The sequence below is a fragment of the Onychostruthus taczanowskii genome, unplaced genomic scaffold, assembly GCF_017590055.1.
Source record: "Onychostruthus taczanowskii isolate IOZ18803 unplaced genomic scaffold, ASM1759005v1 scaffold1, whole genome shotgun sequence".
NCBI lineage: Eukaryota > Metazoa > Chordata > Aves > Passeriformes > Passeridae > Onychostruthus > Onychostruthus taczanowskii.
In genome coordinates, this window is record NW_024496525.1 from 32,994,431 (window position 1) to 33,018,852 (window position 24,422).

Consider the following 24,422-nt stretch of genomic DNA (forward strand, 5'->3'; position numbering starts at 1 on the left):
TCCAAAGAAAAGGCTCTCTCAGATGGCTTTTAGCTCCCAGCAGGGCCAGGAAGGCCAGGCTGGGAGAAAGGAAAAACTGGATTAAATGGTGTCTTCTCTGAGCAGAAGCCTGTGTGTCACGGAGGGCTGAGGGAAAGGCTGTGATTTTGCCCCAGCTTTCAGACAAATGGGCTTCTCTTCAAAATGGTGATTATTACTGTCATAGGAATGCAAACTGAGAATCATTTTCTGCAGACAAGTACAAAAAGAGGTATGGTGTGTAAGGTCTAATTTCACACTGAAAGCAAGCAGCAGAGAACAGGACACTATTTGAACAGCAAAAGAGATGGAGCATGTTGCTGGGCTGGGAATTACCAGGGAACACTCTCAGAGGTTTTATCACATCTCTTTTGCAGGTATTGTTCAGTTTTGAAGAAATCCTAATCTGGATCAGAGAATTTCCATCTTTCAAAGTGATGTTAGCATCAGAGTAGTTTGCTTCTGCCTCAGTCTCCTCCCAGGACAGATTTTCCTCAAGAAAGAGGCACAGGTATTTGGGCTGAAGATGCTAAAAGAATAACTGCACACATGTTTCTTAGGACCTTTTCTGTTCCAGGACTGGAGATACAGTCTGAATAAAGCAAATCAAGTTAGAAAAGTCTTACATAGATCCATTTGTAGGGTGAGCCACAAGTTTTCAGCAAATGTCACAGCTTTCAGAATGACAATTTCAATGCTAACACTCATGTGTTCAGGGTACAGCTTTTCAAATGGGAATTTTCCCCTTGAATTCAGTGACTTTAGATAGTATCAATTCTACTGCAAATTGAGCAGGGGTTCGAGGAGATGGGAGAGAAAAGAAGTCTAGAAATATCAATCAGCCAAGATGGATGCTGGAGGAATGTGAGCAGTGCAAGTTTTAAAATTTCAGGGCTTCCCAGATTTCTCAGGGCTAAACTAACACTTGTCAGTGTAAAAAAAAACCCAACAACGCATCCCAAAACTCCAAAACTTCCCATTTTGATGAAGTGTGGATGATAACTGCTCAGTTTAGGAATCAAATAACCTTTTCAGTACATACCTAGCTCTGTTTCCTTCCAATAGCCAACCAGGCAACCTCCAAGTGCCCACAGGCATGACAGGAGAGAGCTCCTCACAGCCTCTGGGGTTGTGGTTAAAAGCACCAGGCTGGAACTTCCAAAGGTCCCACCAAGAATGCTTTAAAAGACACATTTATGGAGCTCATTTATGGCTTCTGCAAGCAGAGGCTGGGCAGGATGCATTTCAAGCAGCTTATGTATAGAACACATATAGATGATGCATATCCAGTCTGTTTTATTTTGCCTGCAGTGCCTGACATAGTACTGTCTGGCAATGAATCACACACATTCAAACAGTCCAGCGTGCCACAGATTTAAACATGTAAGTGCCATTTCCTATTGTCCCCAGTCCAAGGGGCTGGTGGAACATCATGTTAAATAATAGGGCTGCTATTAATAAAGCTGGAGAGTCTGTGTTCAGCACTGCTACATGACAAAACACATCCCTGAGGCTGAGGTTCTCTTCTGCTGACACAGGCAGCTAAATCCAGCTGTGCTGGAGCTCCTAACATGCATCTCAACCTCGCTGGAGACCCTCTAGAAATACTGAGGTGATTAAAACAAGACAGAACAATATGACTAATGCAAACCATCAATCCATGCTGCTTCTTAAAAATGCTGTTGTGGGTATTTCTGCTGGTGGAAAGCAGGCCAAGTTACTGGAACTGCCTCAAGAGGTTGCCTTATTTGTACGAAATTGGCTCTGCCAAATGAATGCTTATTCCAGGGAATGCGTAGACACCCTCAGATCTCAGAAGGAGGGGAGACTGGGGACACCTATTTTAAAGAGAAGCATCTTGGGAAAGTGGCGAACACAGCAGGCTGAGACAGTGAGGTGTCAGGGCACGGGCAGCAGACCTGCCACCTTGCAGCAGGAGGAGGAAGCGTGAGTGACACAGAGCAGGGCAGCCAAAGGGTTGTTTGAGTGCTGCACAGTCAGCCCAAGGTGTTAGGTGGATTACAGATACTCCTGATTGCATGAGTATTTTAAAATTGTTTGAGTGTTTTAAAATACATTGGATGAGTGTTTTAAAATTAATTCTATTCTGACCTGGAAGGGCGGATTTGGTGCCATGGGTTGCCAAAGCTGAACTTCCCCAGATCAACTGTGGCTGTGCAAGTGATGAACTGGACCTGCTAGCAGGAGCCAGGAAAACAGCCTTGGAGAGAAACTGAGGCCAGCTTCATTTCACTTGGCTGTAAGGACTTAACTGAGTGCCTGAGCACCACTGCATCCTCCAAAGAGAGGCAATGGGAGACACCCAATCCCCACCTCAGTTATGCTCTGGGATTGTGTGTCTCCTTCAAGGGTGCTTTGTGGTGCTTGGTGTTGTGGGGAATGAACCCAGGACTGAGCAGCACCTGAGACCACCCAAGGAAGGTTCCTCTCCTCCTCTGGGAGCATGGTGTCTCCCCTGGCTCTTGTCTTCTGCCACTTTTCTACCTATCTTGACTTTCACTGCATCCAGACCTTGCTCTGTGCCGGAACTCCTTGACACCTAATCTCCCTCCCAAAAAGCAGACTGGGGAATGCTAACACTCAGCCTTTGAAACTCTGACATTTCAAAATCAGTTTTTCCTCCCTCACCTATCACAGACAGAGTAAGAAGCTGCCATACCCTTCCCATGGTTTTCTTCCCCAGACAATGGGGATGCTGGTTTGCTTCTTCACCCTGTCCTCATCATTGCTTGCCACTGCAGTTGATCCCACCCACCTGGTGCAGATAGGTCACACAGGAAAAAAATTCATTTAAATTAGGGCTTGAATTGTGCTTTAAATGGCATGTGGGCCTCTCAAGGGTCTTTCTGAGACCAATTGAATCTCAATTCATTGAAAGTTTCTTTCTGAGCGAGTGAGAGAATTGAATGGGGCTGTGCTCTGCTACGTGGTGCTGAGGTTGATATGGCAACAAAGGTTCTAAAAATGATGAGAGGCAAATGATATTCTCCTGTGTTATAAATAGCTGTGTCAAGTTGTTATGGAAACTGTCAAGTAAACTGGGTTAAGAAGGGCTACTTTTCCTGCTCTCTTTTGCCAAGGCTTTCTGAAACAGTCTGTGCCAGCACAGTATGAGGAGGAACTACAAAAGCTGGGCAGTGCATTGATCAGAGTCTCTAAAAACGAGGTGGGATGGCATCACAGCCTCTGTCCTTAGAGACTGAGACTTCAAATGACATTGCTGTACCCGCTGTGTTCCTCATGACCAAATCATGATGTGGGCTCACCAGAATCCCCTCCTGGAGATCAGCCTTGATGCTCTGTGAAGACACAGTTGTGTGGGCAGCTTTTTTTCCCTGAAGTCTCAGAGAAAACCCTCAGGTGGGTGAATGCCAGACGGAACTGCAGTCGCAGCTGTGCATACAGTAAAACACTTTTGGGGCAGGCAGGTGGAAGAAGCTTCCACCAAGATTAAAAGTGCAGTTCAGAGGGTTTTGAAACCAATGTACCAGCTGGGAACTGGAGGGGGCATCATGTATCCTTTGATGGGAATATAAAAAAGGTGACAATCAAAGCAAAAATGTTGAATTGCACTTTGGGCACCAACCTTTTGTCTTAAAGGTATTCCAGCAGCAGACAGACCCAAAACACCCAAATCCTCTCTGAAGGATCCTTCTATTCTTCAGCTGAAAGGTTGCTTTGACATCTTGTTTTCAGCCCCAGTCCCTTTTGTGAGCTGCACAGAGGCATCACTTAGGTTAACCTCCCCTTGTGAGATGCCCACTGTGTTGCCTTGTCAGAGGGGTGATTTTGAGATAACACACTTGTTCTTGACTCATTTTATGTCCTGAGGAATTTTCCAGTAATGAAGCACAATTTGATGTCTTTGAAAGATACCAGGCAGGTAAATGAACCACTCACCTATTAGTGCAGCCCTGTTATTGTCACTGCATCTGTCCAAGGCCATAATTCAAGCAGTACAGTTGCTTATGATATGCACAGCCTTCTTATCTTCATTTCCACAGATACAGTTATCTGGCACCTGTCCCTCTCAACACGATCAAGATTAGACTCAGAGGGAATGAGGTTGTTGAAAGGTCTGCCTTTCATACTTCCAAAGACATGATAGCTCAGAGAATTTTGAAAGGGTATTCCTGAGCTGATGTACAGTGGGTATTCAATACCTATAAAAAGCTCTCTGTCATACATTCAATACACCTTTCCAGGGCTTAGCAGTCAGCATGTGGAGTTATGCCACAAGGGGTTAGTGGAATGTACTTTGTTCCTGTGTATAAATAGCTGGCTTTTAATAAAGAACATTCAAAAGTATGCAGAAGCAGACAGGATGTTAAGGCTGAGAAATCCTTTTCCTCTGGAGCTGTGCAAAAAAAAAAATTATATAAAAATTCACACATACAGAGGAAAGAAAGTAAAACACAGTGAATTGGCTTGGTGCCAGAATTACAAAAAGGGGAGGAAAAAAAGGACAAAAAAAGTTCACCCTTGTCTCTGGGAGCAAATTTTTGCTTTTATCCCTTCAGTGAAGAAAAATTGCCATTTTCTTGGCAAAAGAATAGAATTTGTGCACAATGGGGCAAGGCCGTGTGACACAGGGGTCAAACGGTAAAAACTGTGCCCTGCAAATCATTTTTGAAAGGTATATAAGTTCCACCACTCTCATTCTGGGATGGAGCTCCCATGCAGAAGAACCTGACAGAGCTCCTGGCCAGGAGCAAGAGGCATTGCTCGTGTCACACTGAGGAGAGACCTCAGTCAGGGACAAGGAGGAATCTGTGGTTGAATTGAGGGGTGTAAGCACCGCAGGTGTCCATCTGTCTTGTCCATTTCAATCATAAAGACCCCAGATGATGGACTCTGGGCATGCTTGTGGTAGTGATCTCTGACTCCTACAGAGTATAAAAATATGAATAAGTAATGAGGAGTGATAAGGAACAGATGCAATGGAGATGGGCAGCAATAAAAAGACAGATTGATAATGCAAATATTCCTACTGAGTGGTAAAGGTTTCAGAAGGGAAGAGGAGAGGATTAAACAGGAGAAAGGTCAAAGTACCTGATTATGGGAACTACCTGAGAGATTATGTCCAAAAGATCGAAGCTCAGAAACTCTGTCTACCAAAGTTTAAAGTTTCTATTCCTGAACTATTCCTGACTTATTCCTGACTATAAAAATGGGGAAGACTGTTAGAACTGGTGCCATACCTCCAGATGAGGACATCTGAATACAAAGCAGAAGCAGAGCTACAGAACTGAACCGAGCATTCACATTTCCTGTAGTTTTTTCAGGTTGTTTTAAGGGAGACTGCAGTGAAAGAGGAACTTGGTGACAATTTCTCAGAAGTCATACAGCTCTTGAGCAGCTCCTGGGGAAAAGAAACAAGCAAAACACCCCCTGCATCTCAGGGCACCATGCAGTGATTTTCCAGTCCTTTCCAATTGCTTCACAGTGCGTAGGCTGAGCAATGATTGGGAGCTCTTACATTTTAATGCCAAGTTTCAGAAAGATCTTTCTCGATGTCTACTCCACCTTTGTTTCCTCTTTTCTTTGTGGTTTGGGTCTACCTAGACTCAGAAGTCAAAGAAAAGTGGATAGGCTGACTCACTAGACTTTGCATTTGAACAGCTTCAGACATTTTTCATTCATTCCAATCCTCCTTGGAGGCATTAATAATGTTTTTGCTTTTTTTTTTTTTCCCCACAGCCTTAGATATACATACATTGCACTATCAGACAGGGTAATAATAAGCATTAAAGGAGTGTGCTTGTTCATGTCTGCTAAGTGATGTCAGCCAAAAATGTACCTTCAGCTCAGCTCTCTGTAATTCTGCAGCCACTGCTCATGGCAGTGTCTCTCCTACTCCCTGAGCTCTATCCATTTCTTAATTTCTTGTTCTTCCTTGCACCATTGTGTCTGCCTGAGATCAGGATGCATGTCCCAGTTTCCTACTGCCTTTATTCCCACTAAGCCATTCTCATTTAGCTTTTTTTTTTTTTTTCCTGAACCCAATCTGTTATCAGCTATGTTCTTGAGCATGTGATCTACTATCCCATACACCTAGGGAAAGTTGGCCCATGGTCCTTGCTGTTTTCTTGCCTGCTGGGAGCTAAAATTTACTTGTTGAGTCCTCCCAGGAGATGCAGTACCTTTCAGAAATATTGTTCCCTTTTTTCTTGTTCCCAACAGTGGAAATGCTTTACATACTTTGCAGATGTGTAAGGCTGTTACGTAAAGCATCACAAGAAGGCAAGGGCCCTTGCAAATAATAAAACTGCAGGCTAGTTGAAACCAGCCCCCTTATATCATTTTTCTTAACGAAATGTAAATCTACACCCACACAAACTATGCGTGCTCGGAGCAAAACAGTATTCCACATTCTGTGGCCAGGAGGGAGCTGCTGCAGGGGCAGCTGCCGCCCAGGCTCCTGCTGCACGGAGCTCCTGCTGCTTTCCCACTCCAGGTTGGTCCAGCCTGGCCGTCGGCACAGGTGCTGCCAGAGGCACTGAGGCCAGGAAGTGGCTTGCTCATCCATAACTCATCACAGCCTTCCCTGAGGATCTTCCCTCCCCTGTGGGCTCTGCAGATGTGGACTGGAAAGTGCTCAGCTTGTTTTCCTCCAAGAAGTCTTTCATGTGTCCAGGCAACCTTCCCAGGCAAACATGGGCACGAGCACAAAAACAGGAGTGGTGTCTGTCCAGCCAGTGTTCATCCTGGACCTTTTCCATCTGGGTCTTGTGCCCTCTTCCCTCCTACACAGCACCAGAGATGTCCCATTTTCACACTAACTTTATTGTCCACCATGCATAGGCCTGATTTGAATATGGAATAAAAATAATAACCCATACTCCACCACTCCCTCCAGAAAAGTAAAGGCATGCTGATCTTGGAGCAACACTTAAGTGGGCATCTCAAAATTACTGTCACAAAATCACTGCCAAAGAAGTGACAGGGCAACCTGCAGGATGAGACATTTCTCAATATAATATCCAGGAAACTGTTTAATGTGACTAGCTTCAATCAAATTAATTGTCTATTATTCAATTAAAAATAAGGAAGTAAAGAGACAAAACCTTATTTAATTTCTTTCTGTCATCAGCCAATGTAATCTTCAGTTTAATGAACCTGATGGGTTGTCTTCACATGAATAAAGAATTTTTCCTCAGGCCACATACTCCAGTCTTCACTGGGGGCTGGGAAATCTCAGTTCCATTAACAAAGGAGAAGTCCAAAGGTGCTGCTCTGCAGATGGGATAGGACAATTCCCCATTGCTATTAAAGTGCCTTAACTGGAAAAGGTGCAGTTGGGCTTGCAAAGGGACAACATACCCCATTTTCTGAGAAAAATTACTTCTTTTTCTCACATATATTTGGTGACAATTCATTTCCTCTCCTCTTCCCAGAGGTTTTATATGCAGTTGTTTCATAATTTGCTGTCAGATCCCAGGAACTGCAGAACAGACACAGACAGAAGCTCAAGAAGAAATTCTTCCACTGAGCAAGGGAAATGTTGGCTCCAACCTGGTATCCAGGAAAACTGCATAGGAACAGTGCAGGGAACCTGGAAGAGGAACACAGGCTGCATACAAGCTGCCTCTCTGCTTCTCCCACCTCTGGACAACTCAGGGTCAGGGTTAGTTTCCCTGGAATTATAATTCTTGAGGCAGCATTAGAAAGCCCTATCTGCGTAGTTTGGCCCCACGGAATCCCCAGCCAAGTCCCTTTCTGTAACACAGCCAAAGAACATCATTTGACCTGCACCTCTGTGTTTCCTGCACCTACACACAGTGTTTATGGTCCAGTTGGAGAAGATGACAAATGGTCAGTTAAATTAGACTGGAAAAGGGACAGCCAGTGGGAATAGGGAGTTCAACAAATGATCAGTTAAATTAGACTGGAAAAGGGACAGCCAGTGGGAATAGGGAAGATAAGGAAGGGCTCTACTGGACATGGTACCCCAGAGTATCCCAGCTAATCCAGATGCTGCTGGAGCTGGTGATGGCTGTTCCAGTCTCTGTGCCCTACAGCAGCACAGAAATAGATGGCCAGGAGTCACCTGTTCCAAGAGTGTCCCCTCCATTTTGGCCTCAGTTGTGAGTCTAATGTCCACTGCTGTTTGATGAGTTTGTGCCATTTCCCCATGCTTGTCACCCACCCCAGACATGTGGCCCACCCTGCAGCAGACACTCCAGCTTGAGAGGCTCTTGGGCCAAAGAAGGGATCCTAAATCCTTCCCGATGCTGAAGTGAAACTGCAGCAGTGGCAGACCCCTGGTGTGACAGTGCCAGCCTCCAAGGGGATCCATGCTCTGCTCTACCTGCTTTAGCCTTATCTAATGTTTCAGCTGCAGCTAGGGTGACACTGGCACCTTTGTGTCACTGTGAGGCTTTTGTGCATCAGCCAAAGTGCAATGCTAAACCAATCAGGGTAATGAGGGCCCCCTTTATTCCCAAAGGGGGGTTGTGTACTGTTGCCTGAGCCATTGGAAGTGTCTGTTTGTGGCTGGGCTAGGTCAGAGGCCAGGTGGGCTCCTCCTGGGGCAGGTCTGCTGGCCATGCAGCACCGGGTCACACTGGGTCACACTGGGTCACGCTGGGTCACACTGGGCTCTCCACTTGTTAGCCAGGAGCTTTATACTGGTGGGTGGTGAGAGCCATCACTGCAGGACTTGTGCCTCCTTCACCTTCACCATCCCCTGCTCCAACCCAGCCTGGAGCAAGCAGTGAGATCCAGCACTCTTGGTGGGATATTTCAGAAAGGGAACGCAGAAGCTGTGGTGATTCAGAGATTCCCTTTTCCCAGGCGAGACGCTCTGGTGGAATTTGAAAAGTTCTTTCCCCTGTCAGAAATCTTCTCTGCCACTGTGGCTCCCAGAAGGGTGGTCCCAGAGCCTGAGAAATGCTTCCACTTGGACTCTCAGGCTGAGCCTGGCCTAACACAGATCCGTAGAAGGGACCAGGCCTTTCTTATCCCTTGCCAAAAATAAAACAGAAATGAGGCAGAACAAAAAAATTGGAGGTGTGGAGGGGTTACTTGTCAGTCCAGGCTCCAAGTCCAAGGAGAGAGGTCAGAGGATTCCCTGTGAAGCATTCAGAAACTGCAGGAGCAGATAATAAAGGTTCATTCAGGTCAGCATCTAGCATTGCAGGGCTGCCAGGCCAGGGCTCTGGAGTCTGGAGCAGTGTGCAAATAAAGATAAAGGGACATGACATCCTGTTAGGAAGGTCACTAATTGGCCATGGAGCAATCAGGATGAAGAGCAGTGAGTGGATTTTGGTGTTGGAAATGCCATCAGTGAAGGTGGCTGTGGCTGCAGGGAGGGGCATCTCCCCATGGCCATGGTGTAGCATTTGCTGCTGGGGTGGACAAGTCCTGATTTCACCTTCCTGAGTGTTTGTTTTGCAGCTGAAGGGAGGCTCAGGAATGGTTTGGGGTCACTGCAGGAGTTGAAGGGGCACTTTTGAGTGCAGAACAGCCACAGTCCCTACCACCCAGGGACAGAGCCCTGTGCCTGCAACCTGTTCTTATGGATGGAGGGGGCAGTGCTGGACTCCTTTGCATGTCTGCTGCTGTGCACAGCATCTTTTCTAAAGCAGTGGGGTCCTGATTCAGAAACCAGGCTATATTTGATGGAAATAAGTGTTTAGTCATAAGCTCAGCTGTCTTGGTCTATTGTGGCAGCTGCTCAGACGTAACTGGCCCATTCCTCTGTGTGACAGTCAACAGAAACTCTGGTTCTAAGTCACACATCTGAGAAATCATTTCCCCAGCTTTTAGCAGAAAGGGAAGGCTGGTTAAAGCTATCCACTAAGAATGGCTCCAAAGGCTTTGCATCCTGGGCAGCTCCAGTAATTGTTGCTCCAACAGCAGCCCCTGGCCAAGCCTGATCCCAAACTGAGGCACCCTGAGCAGCAGAGCAAGGTTTGCACATCATTCCTACTTTTTGGCAGTTTGGTGCGACAGTGACTGCCTCCTCTAGCAGTCACCTGACTATGGTAATTTTGTTCTAAAGCATGTGACTCCAGTTATCTCCTCTGAATTAAGACATGCATTGCAAAATTTAACATTTTTTCTGTACGGCCTAGAAAAGCATATTTTTGACAGAGTATGACTTGACACCTTTCTGGAATGCATGACTACTTGTCTCTTAGTTTGCCCAATGGGAAATGTAAATTACCAGTAAGCTAGCATGACATATCAAATTCAGCTCCCTGAGTAGAGCATATTAAAATGCCATTTTTACATCCCAAATTATATTTCATTATGCAGTTACAATTTTGACAGTAGCAGTGTGCAGAATGCATTTCATATGCTAACTAGAACAGACTTTTTTTGCTAATTTGATGAAAAAATATTATGGTATATCTAGGGCATAATGTTTCTGGAGTGAAAAGAACATCAGCATCAGGGATATAGTCTGTGATCTTTGTTTTGGGTGCTGATTGTAGTTGTACACTCTGCTCAACACAAAGTGACAGACATTTCACCCACTGTTGCTAAAGAACCAGCCCCCATTATATTTTTTGTCTAATTTTAGTAACTTATATGCATTTGGATTAGATGATCTCTGTAGGCCTCTTCAACTAAACTCTTCTATTCCACAAAAGCAATTTGCTGTTTCAATGGGTTATTGTCATAGAAGATGACACATGTTTCCAGATGGCTTTAAAAATCCTTATTTATTTCAAGAAAGAGAAGAAAAGCTGAGCCTAGGATTATAAACTTTATCCAAGATCTGTAGAGGTGGGTGTGGGGTTTAGCCCAGGGCAGAGCAGAGACCATTTCTCTTAACACACATTGGCAAATGGGAGAGACTTTGCTAGCTTTTTATTTTCTTGAGCTGTTCTTGTGCTGTTTATTCAGTCAGGGAGGGAAGGAAGAGTATGAAGTGTCATCACACTTCTTGGTATGGGCAGCAACAGGACAAGCTGTGACAGCAGGCAAGTGCCATCTATTTGCCACCTGCTTCATGACATTGCTTTTTGTGTGCCAATCAGCTCAGCTGGAATTGGGGACAACCTGCATCCAGATCCAGTAACTGCTGCTTCCCGACATCATCAGGAGCCAAATTAGGAGCCAGGTTGTTCTTTATGTGTCTCACAGACTTTTCCTTTTAATACTGCTGCTTATACCCTGCTGTTACGTCCTGAATGGGTTCCCTGTATCCTGTGTCCCTGGGCATTGCTCCATAGTTTGGCTGGAGACATCCCAGCAGGAGCTATGCCTGGCTGGGGTGTTCACTGAGCACTTCACTCCTCCTGCTGTTACCTCTGCCAGCTCCCCCCGGCTCCTGGCTTTTAGGCAGCCTTCAGACACTGAAGAGCAGAACAGATCAAAGATCTGTTTAGAAAGTGGTGTTTCATTAATACATGACCCTTGGGGATGGTGCGTGCTGTGCAGGGGCACCGGGCACACGACAAGGAGCTCTGAGGACTCTGTTCCCAGAGGCTCCCTCCTCCCGGGCACCCGTGCAGCACCTCTTGGCAGCCCCGTGTTCCTTTTGGCTCGTGTCCGGCCAGCAAAGCACGATAAGAGATAATTAGTGATTAAATTGCAACCTTTTATCTCGGTAAATGACAGCTACTTCCTCCTAGGCTGCCTAGGTTGCCGGCGAGTGTTCAGGACAAGCCGAACAAATCTGTTTGCTTTGATCCCGAATAAAAACCTGGGAGAAGCTTCCCACTCCTAAGGCAAGGCAGGATGGAAAGCTCAGTCAGCTTTGGCTCTGCAGCCTCTGGGAGCCTGCAGTGAGAAGTTTCGCTGGAAATGGATGCATCCATGGGACCACCTCCCCGCCCGGGGCCGCACAGCAGCAGAGGGCAGTAGCTGAACGCGGCGCTGGCCCCGCGGCAGACGGCTTCCCTTCGCCGCGGCATCTTTTCCTACAGGTTTTTGCAGCCTGCGTACGCTATTAACATCAATCATGCCTTTTAAAATAAAGCCGGGAGTCCTCTGCAGGGAAGGAGGAGGGCTTGCCTGTACCCCCAGCCTCTCGCAAGGCACCCACGGGCAGCAGCGAGTGCCTGCGGCTGAGTCACTGACTGCCTGGGTGCCTCCCCAGTGGAGGGGGCACAGGGGAATTAAGGCTCTGTGTGGGACGTGTAGGTGGAGCAAACACCCTGGGAAATGAGACTGAAGAACCAAGCCGGCTGTTGTTGCTCATTAAAGTCTCCTTTGCAATGGATTTGTGTTCCACAGGAGAGGCCAGCGGTCTCTCTGTATGGGGCAAGTCAGGCTTTCAGCAATACCTGCGTGGTGCAGGCTGATGCAGAGTCCTGGGTGTCAGTCTTTGGAAATAAAAACAGTTTCTATCCTATTGAAAGGGTGGTTTCTGATCTATTATTGATCACCCAGACCGTGCCTCAGCTGCATAAAAACCCTTCCTATTTGCAGACCGTGCCTCAGCTACATAGAAAACCTTCCTCGTGGGTAGGACAGGGTGATCCTGGAGCCAAAGACACACAGGACACAGAAAACAGTCAGAGGCACAAAAATATTATTCTCTCTAACCCTCTCAAAAGCCTCTCCAGAAGCTCCAGAAACCCCAGCAAAGAGAAGAGAAGAGAAATAAATCATGGAAACCTGTGATGAACCCCACCCTGAAAATACCAGCGCACACACTGCTGGGGCAGAGAGCAATAAACCCGGAGCACAAGCAGCAACATGGCAGGAGGGTGCTCAGAGCCGCATTTTACACAATGCAGGTATGCGAGTTATTGCCTGGTGCCCTCCTGCCTCGCCGGGACGCAGCCCGAGAGCTGCACGAACACGCTCGGGGAGCTGCAGGTTATATCTTTACCTGCTTTGGCAAGCTCGGCTCAGCCGTGAGAGCTGTGCCCCGCCGCAGCCCCGGAGCCGCAGCGCTGCCCCGCGTGTGCCGGCGCGTTCCCGGGCGGGCTGCGCTCCCGGAGCCGCTCCGGATCACCCCTACCCTCCTTGGCTCCCGCTGCAGCAGGGAGCTGCCTGCCGCCCCGCACAGCACAGTCACGGAGGGGCACAGAGCAAATCTGCGATGTTTCTCTTGCCTCTGCTGCGCCTGGATGCTCTCCAGACCCGGGCAGACCCCAGGAAGGGCTGGCGTTTGTTAACCCCATCATTTCATGGAATCACAGAGTCTTTAAGGCTGGAAAAGACCTCTGAGATTATTGAGTCTGACCATTAACCCCACTCTCCAAGCTCACCACTAAACCATGTCCCTGAGCACCACATCTAGATAATTTTTTAACACTTCCAAGGATGACTGTTTCCTGCAGGTTTGGAGAAATCATGGGCTGTGCTTGCTGCATCCTCCCAGGAGTCTGGCTTTTCTGTCTCTGCAGATGTCTCACTGTGTGCCCTGAGACTGGTCTGCACCTATAACCTTGCACCAGGCCTGGCTCTTTCCTGCCTGCTGCCATCCAGGGAGCAAACGCAGCAGGGAGGAGAAGTCCATCACACGGGAATGCTTCCTTCTCACTGCTGCAAGGGAACACCTGGCATCAGCTCCATCCTGGGGACAGACTTTCTTGCTCTGCAGTCCCCCCTCAGGCAGGTCCATATACTGTGCACCCAGAGTTTTCAGCTGCAGCCACTCTATGCACCACATGCAGAAACCTAAAGGGAATCACCCAGGTTAGGGTTTCGTACAGGACCTTCAGAGTGTTCAGGCTGGATCAGATTTTGTAAGGCTATTAGCACATCATAAATCAGTACATTCCCCATCTACTTTCTTCACTTCTGTGGAAAAAGAAGGCCCACACAGCCCCTTGAGGTTCCAGACACAGTTTAAGTATCATCAGGATTTGTTAAAGGACTTTTTTTACACTGGCTGAACCACCAGAAGTAAATGAGTTCCTGTCAGCCTCATTGTCTCAAGGAGTTTTTTGTCCACTACTTGGGCCTAGCATGAACAATACTGAGCTCTGGACACCCAGCCCTGAACTGATTGAAAGCAATAAAAAGACTTAGGATGACCCCAGGCAACATTTTCCTCATTTACAGGAGGATGTCACAGCTCTATCCTGTGCACAGAGCCACCAAGGTGAAGCAAGGTGACTAAGATCATGCAGCAGCTGAGTGGCAGAGGCTCCAGTTCCTTTGTACCACACTGAAAAACATCCTCAGACAGGGGGACTGATGCCACAGGAGTATTTCAGAGCCTCACATGGTTGAAGGAGAGACAGAAGTGCAGACAAGAATGAAGAATCAAAGCATGATGTAAGAATGAGGCAGGAAGAGATCACTTGCTGGATGGTCCAGAAACTCTTAGAGCTGAGGTCTGGCTCTTGATCTCTGCTCTGAGGGTTGGAGACTTGAATCTCCATAAGATGGTCCTATGGTGAACACTTCAAGGACAGTCTTGGAAGGAAAAACCAGCAGTCCTGGTTTCCATCAGTCCTTACCAGAGCTGGAGAAGGCACTGATCATGAAGATTTAAAGAGGAGGATTTGCAATTAACCGGCTGTTAATGATTCCTAGGCACTACCTGTTGCTTGCTCTGTAGATGGCAGCACAAGGAAACCAACCAGCTTCATGAACTGTGCAAGGCAAGGACAGAGGTCTGTCATTAACAGGGTCAGTGGAGGGAGTTATTTCACCTGAGACTTGAACCACTTTCAATTTTTAACAGCAATGGGTTAAGAAAACAAGAAAGAAGCCACAGCTGCAAACAAGTAGTAAAAGTAACTTGGAAAGAAAGAGAGGTCTTGTGTCATGTGGAGATAGCCTTCAGCTCATAAAACCCTCTGATGGTTACCACATAACTGCAGCTCAAGGGAAGAAAGCCACCTGATGAGGCTTATTAAGAGTCTGTGTTCTTTTGGGCACAAACCTGACCTTTATTCTGTGTTTAAATAGCAAATAGGGATTCATTGTCTCAGTCCCCAAATGTCTTTGCAAAAGGGGCTGGTATGGCAAAATTTATCAAAACACAACATGTTCTAAAATGCTTGGAATTTCCATTTGAAAAATGTGGGTGGCTAATAGTTCTCAATCACCTCCTCTGCGTATCTGCCCTGAAATAATTTTTGTTGCATTTTGATAAAGCTTGGCTTTGCAATTTAAAGCGATAAAATGTAGAAAGACATTTCTACACCCTCCTGTAGAAAGACAGGGCTTTTGTTTTTCCTTCCACAGGGCACACTGGAAAGGGAGCCCGGAGGGACCTTCATCTCATGAACTCCCAGGGCTGCTATTTCTGAGCACCGATTTCCTACTTGGGATGTAGATCTTGACCTCCGTGCCCCCGGCTGACTGGCTTGCATAAACAAAGAGCATCGCAAAGAAGTCAGAGCCGGATGTACCTACAGCAAATAAATCTCTTCCTCTCTGACAAACAGAGGATGAATTGACCTCTTGCACGTCATGTCTGGTTGTCTGACCAAAACTGTCAGTCACAACTTTCTCTATGGAAGCATTGGATGAGACGAGGGATAAAAGGGACATAAAAGTGACATCAGTAAGACTAAAACAATGAATGACAGGATTTCCTCTACCATCTCCATTACTTGATTCCTACAAGTTTTCCAGCCATGGCTAGTCAAATCCCAGACACTGTCTGTGTGCATTTGACTCACACAGGGTGAACTAATAAACCATCGCCTGTCACTCCTGTCCCAGCCCCATTTTTGCATTCATTTTCTGGAAACGGTCCAGCGAACAAGTTCACCAGCCTGAACATTTGGGCTGGAGTGAACTTTAAAGCAAACATCTGGGGTCTCTGCAAACAGGAAATCCACCACACTTCTGGGCTGGAACATTTGTAGCTGAGAAGTGGGTGCTTTCTGCTCCACAGACGAGAGATCCGTGGGAGACACCCTGCAATCCACACATCCAATCAAGCCCTCGCAGTTCTCCTCAAATTTCAGGTGGTGAATCCTGGAAGCACAATGCTGGGAGTCATACCACGAATTACAGCAGGGATGATTATATAGTGAGTCATGGGAAATTAATTTGTGAGTGCTGGACATTGCTTCTGGGTAATTTGGCCATGCCCAGACCAGGGTGGGACTTGAACTCCAAGGCAGAGCTCGTCTCCTCTCCAGCCTTGTGGACGGAGTCCTTCCCTGGTGAGCTGGGGAGACAGGATGGGGAATCATGCATGGTAAGCATGTTCTGGCACACATTTGGGGCTCAGGAGAAGAATATTTATCAGTGCCATGCTGGCTTTCTGAGCAGTGATGGGCTGGATGATTTAGGGTGAGTTATTTGCTCAGTTTCACTAACAATGGGACATGCAGTAAAATGTCACAGACAATTCCATCCCAATGAGACTTCTCCACAGTCACACAGAGCCTTGTTTTTTGGCATACACCCTCTGGCCCTATTGGACCTGCACATGTTTATGCCAGGGAAGGCTCTGACCCAGCAATCTCTGTAAGATGTGTATATATATATATATCTACACACACACAGATACACACGTGTACATATATATATGTATATACATATATATGTACATATATATATATATATATATATATATATATAATCTCCAGTTTGCAGGGTCAATATGCAGAGCAGCCTGTAATGAGAAACACCCTCATGTGGGTCATGAAACTGGAGTGTGAGATCTTGTACTCCAAGTGCTGCCCCTTGGATGCTAACTGAAGCTTTGGAACCTTTTCCCAGCCTTTCAGTTATGTGTGAAATGTGAAAATACAGGGTAACCTCCTCCCCATGGACTGAGGACTAACCAAGCCCTGCTAAAGCCTCCTTCCAGACCTCCTGGGAATGGGGAAACTGAGGCAGCAGCTGCTGTAGAGGCGACTGTGGACATGTGGTGTCTCCAGGACCCTCCCAGGGCTCCTGGATGCTGCTGAGCTCAATTCTCATCTGGGCTGACCTACATTGCTGGTGTAAATCCAGACTAATTTGGCCACCGTCCTTTCTTGTGGGAATGATGCCTGGAATGCACATCTGTATAATTTTTGTCTTTTTTAAAGGCAGATTCCAAGCATGTGAGGAAACAGCATATCGGGCAAGAAGACTGCACCAGCGACCAAAGCACAGAGAGGATCAGTATTCCTGCTGGGACAGGCTGAGTTGTCTCCATTTTCCAATCCATCCTGGAAACAGGGGCTGTTTTCTCAGACTCCTGGGAACTTCATCCAGAGCTCTGAAGTTCACATCTGAAAAACTCTGCACCTACCTCTAGAAAGGATGTGCCTTTCTGGGGGGGAAAAAAAAAATTAAAATTATTCAGATTAGAAGGCAATGGGGCAAGTTATTTCCTGGTGGTCCCAGTTGCTTTATGTCTAAAAGGAATGTAGCCCATACATTCATTTCCACCCTTCCCATTCTCCTAGTACTTAAGGGCTTTCCTTTGGAAACACCATGTGTAAAGCAAACAAAGCTGTAATCCCTGCAGTGCCCATTGTGTTTCTGCAGCAGTTTTGGAAAGAAGGGTGCAGGATTGCTGTTGAGCTTGTCACAGACCATTCCTTCATTTTGGATTTGGATGCATGAGCCCTGCATGGGGGCTAACAGGGAGCACACCTGGCCTTTGGGTACAGGTGACCCACAGGATGCACTCAGTTCCCTGGTGCATCCTTTGGGCTTTGTGTGCCCACATGCAGCCTGGACCCGTCCTGCCTTTCAGCCCCTCACTGAAATAGAGGGGGAGAAGAAGAGAAGGAAGGGAAAAATATAAAAGAACTATACAGCCTCCACCCTAATTCCAGGTCAGATACCTTCCATTTTTGTGGATCCTGCATTTAAGAATTCATCCTGCTGTCATGGAGGTTTTAGTGCAAAACAGAGACCCGCAGGCTGGAGGACAGAGTGTGTCACTGTGCCTCCATTCAGTTGGCTCAGTGCTCCATGAAGAGTTTTTCTGGCAGCTGTGAGCACTGGGAAAGGGTTAGGAAAGCTTCAGAAGGTAGGGAAGTGTCTCACTCATTTGTTGGTTTGGATGTTGTTTTAAGAGCAGTACAGCCTCTTGCTCTGCTGCCCCAGTGGCCAATTCCCACTGCTGGCCTGAGGTTTACTCTGCCAGAAAGGCTTGGAGTGCACACCCTCAGGCACCCCCTATTTATCTACACAACATGGCTGTGGGAAGGGAAGTGCTGTTAGCCCTGAAAAAAAAAAATTAACATGGAGTGACTGACAGGCAGATGAAGGCTCTGAACCCCAAAAGGACGCAGATAAAAATCAAAGGAAAGTGAGGAACAGGGCTGTGTGACTTTCCCAGGGGTGGCACAGGTAGGACAGGATTCCTGACAGCTGGATGGTTCCTGGTAGATTTTCCAGCCCTCAGGCTACCCTCTGTCCATGTCCTGAAGCTCTTGGAAAAGAACCCTGAGAAGAGCAGGGGTCTGGCAGGCAGGAGAGGCCAGGCCTTCTCCTGTGTATCTTAGGATGCAGCTCAGCCAGTATCACATCACACTGGGCTAGAAATCACATTCACTTCAGTTCCCAAGATAAAGCAGCATATAATATCTCAGTAATTTTCCATCCATCCATTCAGTCTCATACACTCAGCATTTACTATCATCAACTTTATTGTCTCTTCCAAGGCAAACAACCCTGCAGTACAGCCTTTATCTTCCCCTCCTTATCTCCAGGCTTCCAGGCTAGGGGAGCCCTCTGGAAAAAGTGAGATTTTTCTCAAAGAGAAACATGATTGCAGGCAGTTGACTTCAGATAGGCTCTACTACTTCTCACTTTTGTAGTGGAGAGGCAACCCCGTTAGGAGTCCACATGTTTAAGTGGAATATTTCAACAGCTGTGAAAAACCCGATCCTGCTACTGAAATTTGAGGGAGATTCAGATGGCTCCAGCCAGCAGAAGCCCGGACTGTGTGGCCTGACAACATGGGGACATTGCCTGGTATTTATTTGGAGCAGGGCTTTTTGTCAGGAGTTTTCCCCAGTCAGAGGCTCCCTTCCTCATGGCGCTTCGTTCACCGGCAACCGGGACATGGGAGGGGCACCTCACATTTTTTCCTTTAAAAATGTGAGGTGCCCCTCCCTGGCTTCATGTGCCCTGGAGCCTGTTTTTCCTTTAAAAACAGGCTCCAGGGCACATGAAGCCAGGAAACATTTAGGAAGATGCAGGGAGACATAGCAGATGCTCCTCCAGACCATTGCTGGTGGCCATGAGGGCTCAGGGAAGGATGCAGGCACTGCCATGCTCAGAGCAAGAGTCACGGGGCGTGAGGATCAGGGCACAGAGTTTTTACTGCTCTGCATGCTGGAAATTGTATCCACTTGGTTCAGCTTCTTTAAAAAGTCATTCAGAAGTATTTGGTGAAGCTGAAAGAAGCCTTGACTTGAAAGAGGAAGTGTGGATTGAAATCCTAACTGCTTTCAATACTCTAAGTCCACATGTGAAGCATGATTTAAACCGAGATATGTGTTGCCTAACTCAAATGATTGCAGTGACAGTTACATTAACCTCTCTGGCACCAGAGAGATCACATCCCTCTAATATCAGCTCTAAACAACAGAATACATGCCAGCTGAAAAGTTAACACACAACTGGCATTATCTCTGTTTTCTCTCCAGGCTGTGCCAAGATACTCTTTTCTTAAGAAGATTTGATCCAGCTCAATTAAGAGGGGAAAAAAAAAAATCAATTCTCTGAGTCTGAGTCCCAGCACTTGGCAAGCTGCACCCTGGTGAGTACTTCTTGAAGCAGGACACATCTTGTTCTCTGGAAAAGCTTAAAATCCAACACCTCAGGGTGCATTATTGCAGGAACTTTTTATCATGAGGGAGCAGTTTCCTGAAATCACACGGTGAAAAGGGTGTGGGAAGGTATGGAGTCTTTTTTCCATTCTGCCCTGGTGAAAACACCTTCTGCAGAAGCAAGATTACTTGCAGACAGCAGGACTTATGCTGCAGCTCTCTTGTTCTGTGATCATATAGCATCACAAACCACAGCTAAAATCTGGTTTGGAGGTCAGTGGAAGTGAACCACCTGCAATTCTGTTGTAAGGAACACTTTGACCACCTTCTATATTTGGAAAGGCCAAGATTAAGCAGAGCTTGAAGACTGAGTACATCCTCAAGGTTTAGAGTGCAGCAGGACCTCTAGAACTGGATCCCATGAAAGCAGAGATGCCACAATACAATGCTGAGGGGTGCTATATACATATGTCATTTCCAGTGACTCACTCTTCCCACAGATTCTCGTCTGTGCCATGTTTCTATTAGTGTTAGAAGCAATTTGTGGGTGAGACAGTGTTTCACCAAGGACAATATCTGTGATTCAACACTTTCTCCCATCCTACTTGTTTTCAGAGCACGTAAAAGAGATGCTTGGATAGGAGACACATTTCATAGTTCCTCCACATGCTGGAGGCTGAATTCTCACTTCCCTGACCCAAACCTTTTTGCTTTATTGGTACTGTGGCTCTGCCTGGGAGCTCCAGCTGAAACTCAGGTGGTGGTTGTGCTGGGTGCTGAACACAAACATGCCCCTGGCATCTCCCTGGTGAGAGCAGGTGCCAGGCTGATGCATATTTGCAAACTCTTCTTCTCTCTCTATCACACCCCCCCACACATCACCTATTTTTGGAGTAAACATCCCCATTGCTTGTTCCTCACACTCCAAAAGGGCCCTACCGAAATTGCCTGACTTTGTGGCTCCGGATGAAGCTGCTGCTCTGAGCAAGTGCAGACAGACAGAGCGATTGCCATAGCAACAGAAGCTGCGTGTGAAATCCCTGGGAACTGCTCCTCCTCCTCCTCCTCCTCTTCCCCCACCCATTCAGGTCCCTTTTCAGATTTCTTTCCCTTTTCTTTTCCCCCAAGGTGCTAGTGCCAATTCATTCCTTGTGCTGAGCACCTAGGGAGATGCTTTGAAAGCAGCCTGCTGGGTTATGATAGCACGCCACCAATTACCGCAGTGGCAGGACAACTTTGTAGAGCATCATATTGGAAAAATGCACCCTGCTGGGTCTTGAGAAAGTCTTAATGAGGAGAATTGAAAGAGGGCAGACAGTGGGAGGGTTGCTGCCTGCATTTAGGACCTCAGGGGCATATGCCAAATTCGTTCCTGATCAGATCTGCACTGAACTATTTACTTTTTGAGACGCTAAGTCAACAGATGCGCATCAAAACAAATTAAAACCATTTAACATCGAGCTGCTAATGGCTAGAACCACACAAAATAATGCAGGTTATTAACCCCATAATAAGGAGCTCATTAAAATGGGAATTGCCAATTAGGTTACTTAGGAGTTCCATTAGGAGAAATACAAGCAACAGAAAAACCACTGAATATTTGCCAGTTGCTGGGTGCAACACACTGTGAAGACTGATGGCCAGGGAGATGTGTCCAGCTGGTGCAGACTGGAAGCATTGCCAAGGGCTGCAATATAACCAAACTGTCTTAAACTACAACAGGATAAAGTTCAAATGTCTCATGAACTCAACTCAGACCTTGAAGAGGTGCATTTTAGGCAGGGAGTGCTGGAAATTTTGTTGTTGGTGAGGGTTAAGGATATCAGTGCTACCAGTCACATTTGCGTTTGTATTGACATTTAACTTCCCTTGGCAAGCAGTGCTTCCTTCAGGTCAAAAGGGGCATTTTTAAACACCCTTTGGACATGTTCATCAGTCCAAAATGTACCAAAAGCTTTTTGTGTTGTAATCTCTGACAAGACAGACATTAAATAGGACAGCTATAGGCAGCATGACCTTGCACATAGATATCCCCAAACTGCCTTGGAGAAGAGTTTTACTACCCTAGTCTGTGCTCTGCATTTTACTGTTTCTCACATCTCTAGGTTTTTTACTTATTCTTCCCAGGTACTGGCACTTTTATGTCATCTGGAAGGAGCTGGCAGCCTCTCAGATCTTGCTTTGTTTTATACATATAAAAATATATTCTCCCCAATGTACTGAAAATGGCATGCACAGAAGAGACCTTTAAGCTTTATTTTGTTGCTGTATAAAAGTAGCACAGTAATGTCCTCATGTTGAAATCCCCATTTCCCAAATGGCATCCGTCTTGCTTTCCCACTCACACTTGAGCAGATTTCAGATATCACAGAATCACAGAATATGCTGAGTTGGAAAGGACTCACAAGGATCACGGAGTCCAACTCTTAGCCCTGCACAGCACCATCCCCAAGAATCACACCATGTGCCTGAGAGTGTCACTCACACACTTAACTCTCACAAAAGTAGATTTGAGCTGAGTGTTCCTAAACAGGCTTTTAGACATATTATGAATGAGACAAACGTTTAAAGCTTTCTGATTTTAAAAAATCCTTTAAAAAAGGAAAATCCTTATTTTCCCTTTTGAAGTCCGAGAAAGCCCCAAGTGTTGGGTGCTTCATAAGATGAGAGAAGGAAGAAGGGAGCAGGGAAGGCTGGTGTGATGCCTGAGTGCACAAGGAGGTTTTTGTGGCAGACACAGTTTCCTGAAGCACTTTGAAAGGATCCAAAAGAGGCACTTTTTCCTCAGGAAAGAATCCAGCACTGGCCCTGGGAGGACACAGCTGTGACAACCCCATTCTGAGGCACACCCGAAGGGGCCTACATCACCTCCACCAATACCTAAGGGACCACACCATCTGGGAATAAGAATTGCTGTCAACCTAAATGCTTGTCTTCCCATAAGGACTGAACTGCCAGAAGGTACATTTAGTAAAGTAAATCATCTTCCACTTCGACAACACCCATTTTTATCCATGCTTTACTTTCACCCCCTCACAGAAATGGGAAATGTCTGCAGTGTCAAGCTTGATAGCATGTCAGGATATATCCCACTGTGGGTTTATACTGCACTGCCCAGTCCTGGGCTGAGCTTAGCAGGGAAAGTGGATTTTGCTGTGCTGGAATGCTGCCCCTGGAGCTGACACACCTTGGGGAAGGGCTCATTCCAGCCCTCCTCAGGCCAGCCTGCAGTCCCTACTGAGAGCGCTGCTCATGATGCTTGGTTTCACTCATGGTACCAACAACCATCCCAAAGACACCAGGGGAAAATGAGTCCAGGATGGGGGAGAAGACAGGAGTTAAGTGCTCCATCCCACAGCATCATCAGTTCCTGGGAGGGGGTGGAGATGGGACACCACACAAGGGACCAAGCAGGTGGCAACTCCAGGCCAGAACAAAGCTTTGCCATATCAGGGCTTTACATGGGCTGCTGAGAACAATGTGTGTGTACTTCTTTTCGATATAGCTAGACTGGCACTTCAAGGGGAAGAATTATGGGAGCATGTCAGTAATAGCTTTATGCAGTCCAAGGTGAGCATTTGAATGTTATTTAATAGGCAAAACTGTGCTTTGAGCAGTCAGCAAATCGAGGTCATCTCAGTCAACAAAATCACAAAGAACAGCAAAAGTGCTAAATCAGTATGGTCATATATTTACAGTGAATAATTTAAGCAGCTCCAGAGTTGAAACCAAGAAGATTTTCTTCAATGATTTGAATTTGGCTTTGTTTTGAGCACCAATTAAAATGGTAAATTATGTCCTTTTATCCCACGGGTCTTATGGAAACTCAGTCCCTCCTGTCATGACTTCATAGGGGATATTTGCCTTAAAGTTTGAGCAGGGCTCTCTTTCATCTCTTCCAAAACGTTAACTTTTGCACATACACTTACTGAGGACAGAAACTGAGATAAAACAGGGTTTACTAACATTGTTTGAGAAAGCATTAAAAAGATGTTAAGTATATTTAAAATTAGAACTGTGCTGTAATCTCAGCTGGTATAGACTGACATATTTCCGATGGTGTAATGGATCTATGCCAAATTACATCAGCTGGCCACAGCATAAGATGTTAAAACCAACTGGAAAACTCATCTGATATTCAAAAGCAACATATGGGAGCAGCAGAGGCTTTAGGAAGATACTTCATTTAGGATATTTTGAAAACAGAATATGTCCTACAGTAGTGTGGAAGGAGGTGTATTAACTTGTATCTATGTCCTGTGGGCAGTAATTATAATTTAAATCTTATTAATATTGCTCCACATCTTACTTAACAGTATTTTTCATGGTCTTCTGGGATAATGAGTAGAAAGTGAATGAGGCATTGTCACATGTGGGTTTAGGAAAAACAAATTTTAAATGAACTAACAGAAGTGCTGACCCAAAAAGCAGGACTTGTTTTTGCAACTCAAATTTTACATCTTCTAAGGACTGTGCACAAAATATTGTAAAGAATGTGTACAAAACATATACATTGGAGAGAGACTATTTACAAGGGCATGTAGTTACAGGACAAGGAGGAATGGACCCAAACTGAAAGAGAATAGGTTTAAATTAGATATTAGGAAGGAATTCTTCCCTGTGACAGTGCTGAGGCCCTGGCACAGGTTGCCCAGAGCAGCTGTGGCTGCCCCATCCCTGGGAGTGTTCAAAGCCAGGCTGGATGGGGCTTTGAGCAACCTGGGATAGTGGAAAGTATCCCTGCCCATGGCAAAAGGATTGAAACTGGATGATCTTTAAGGC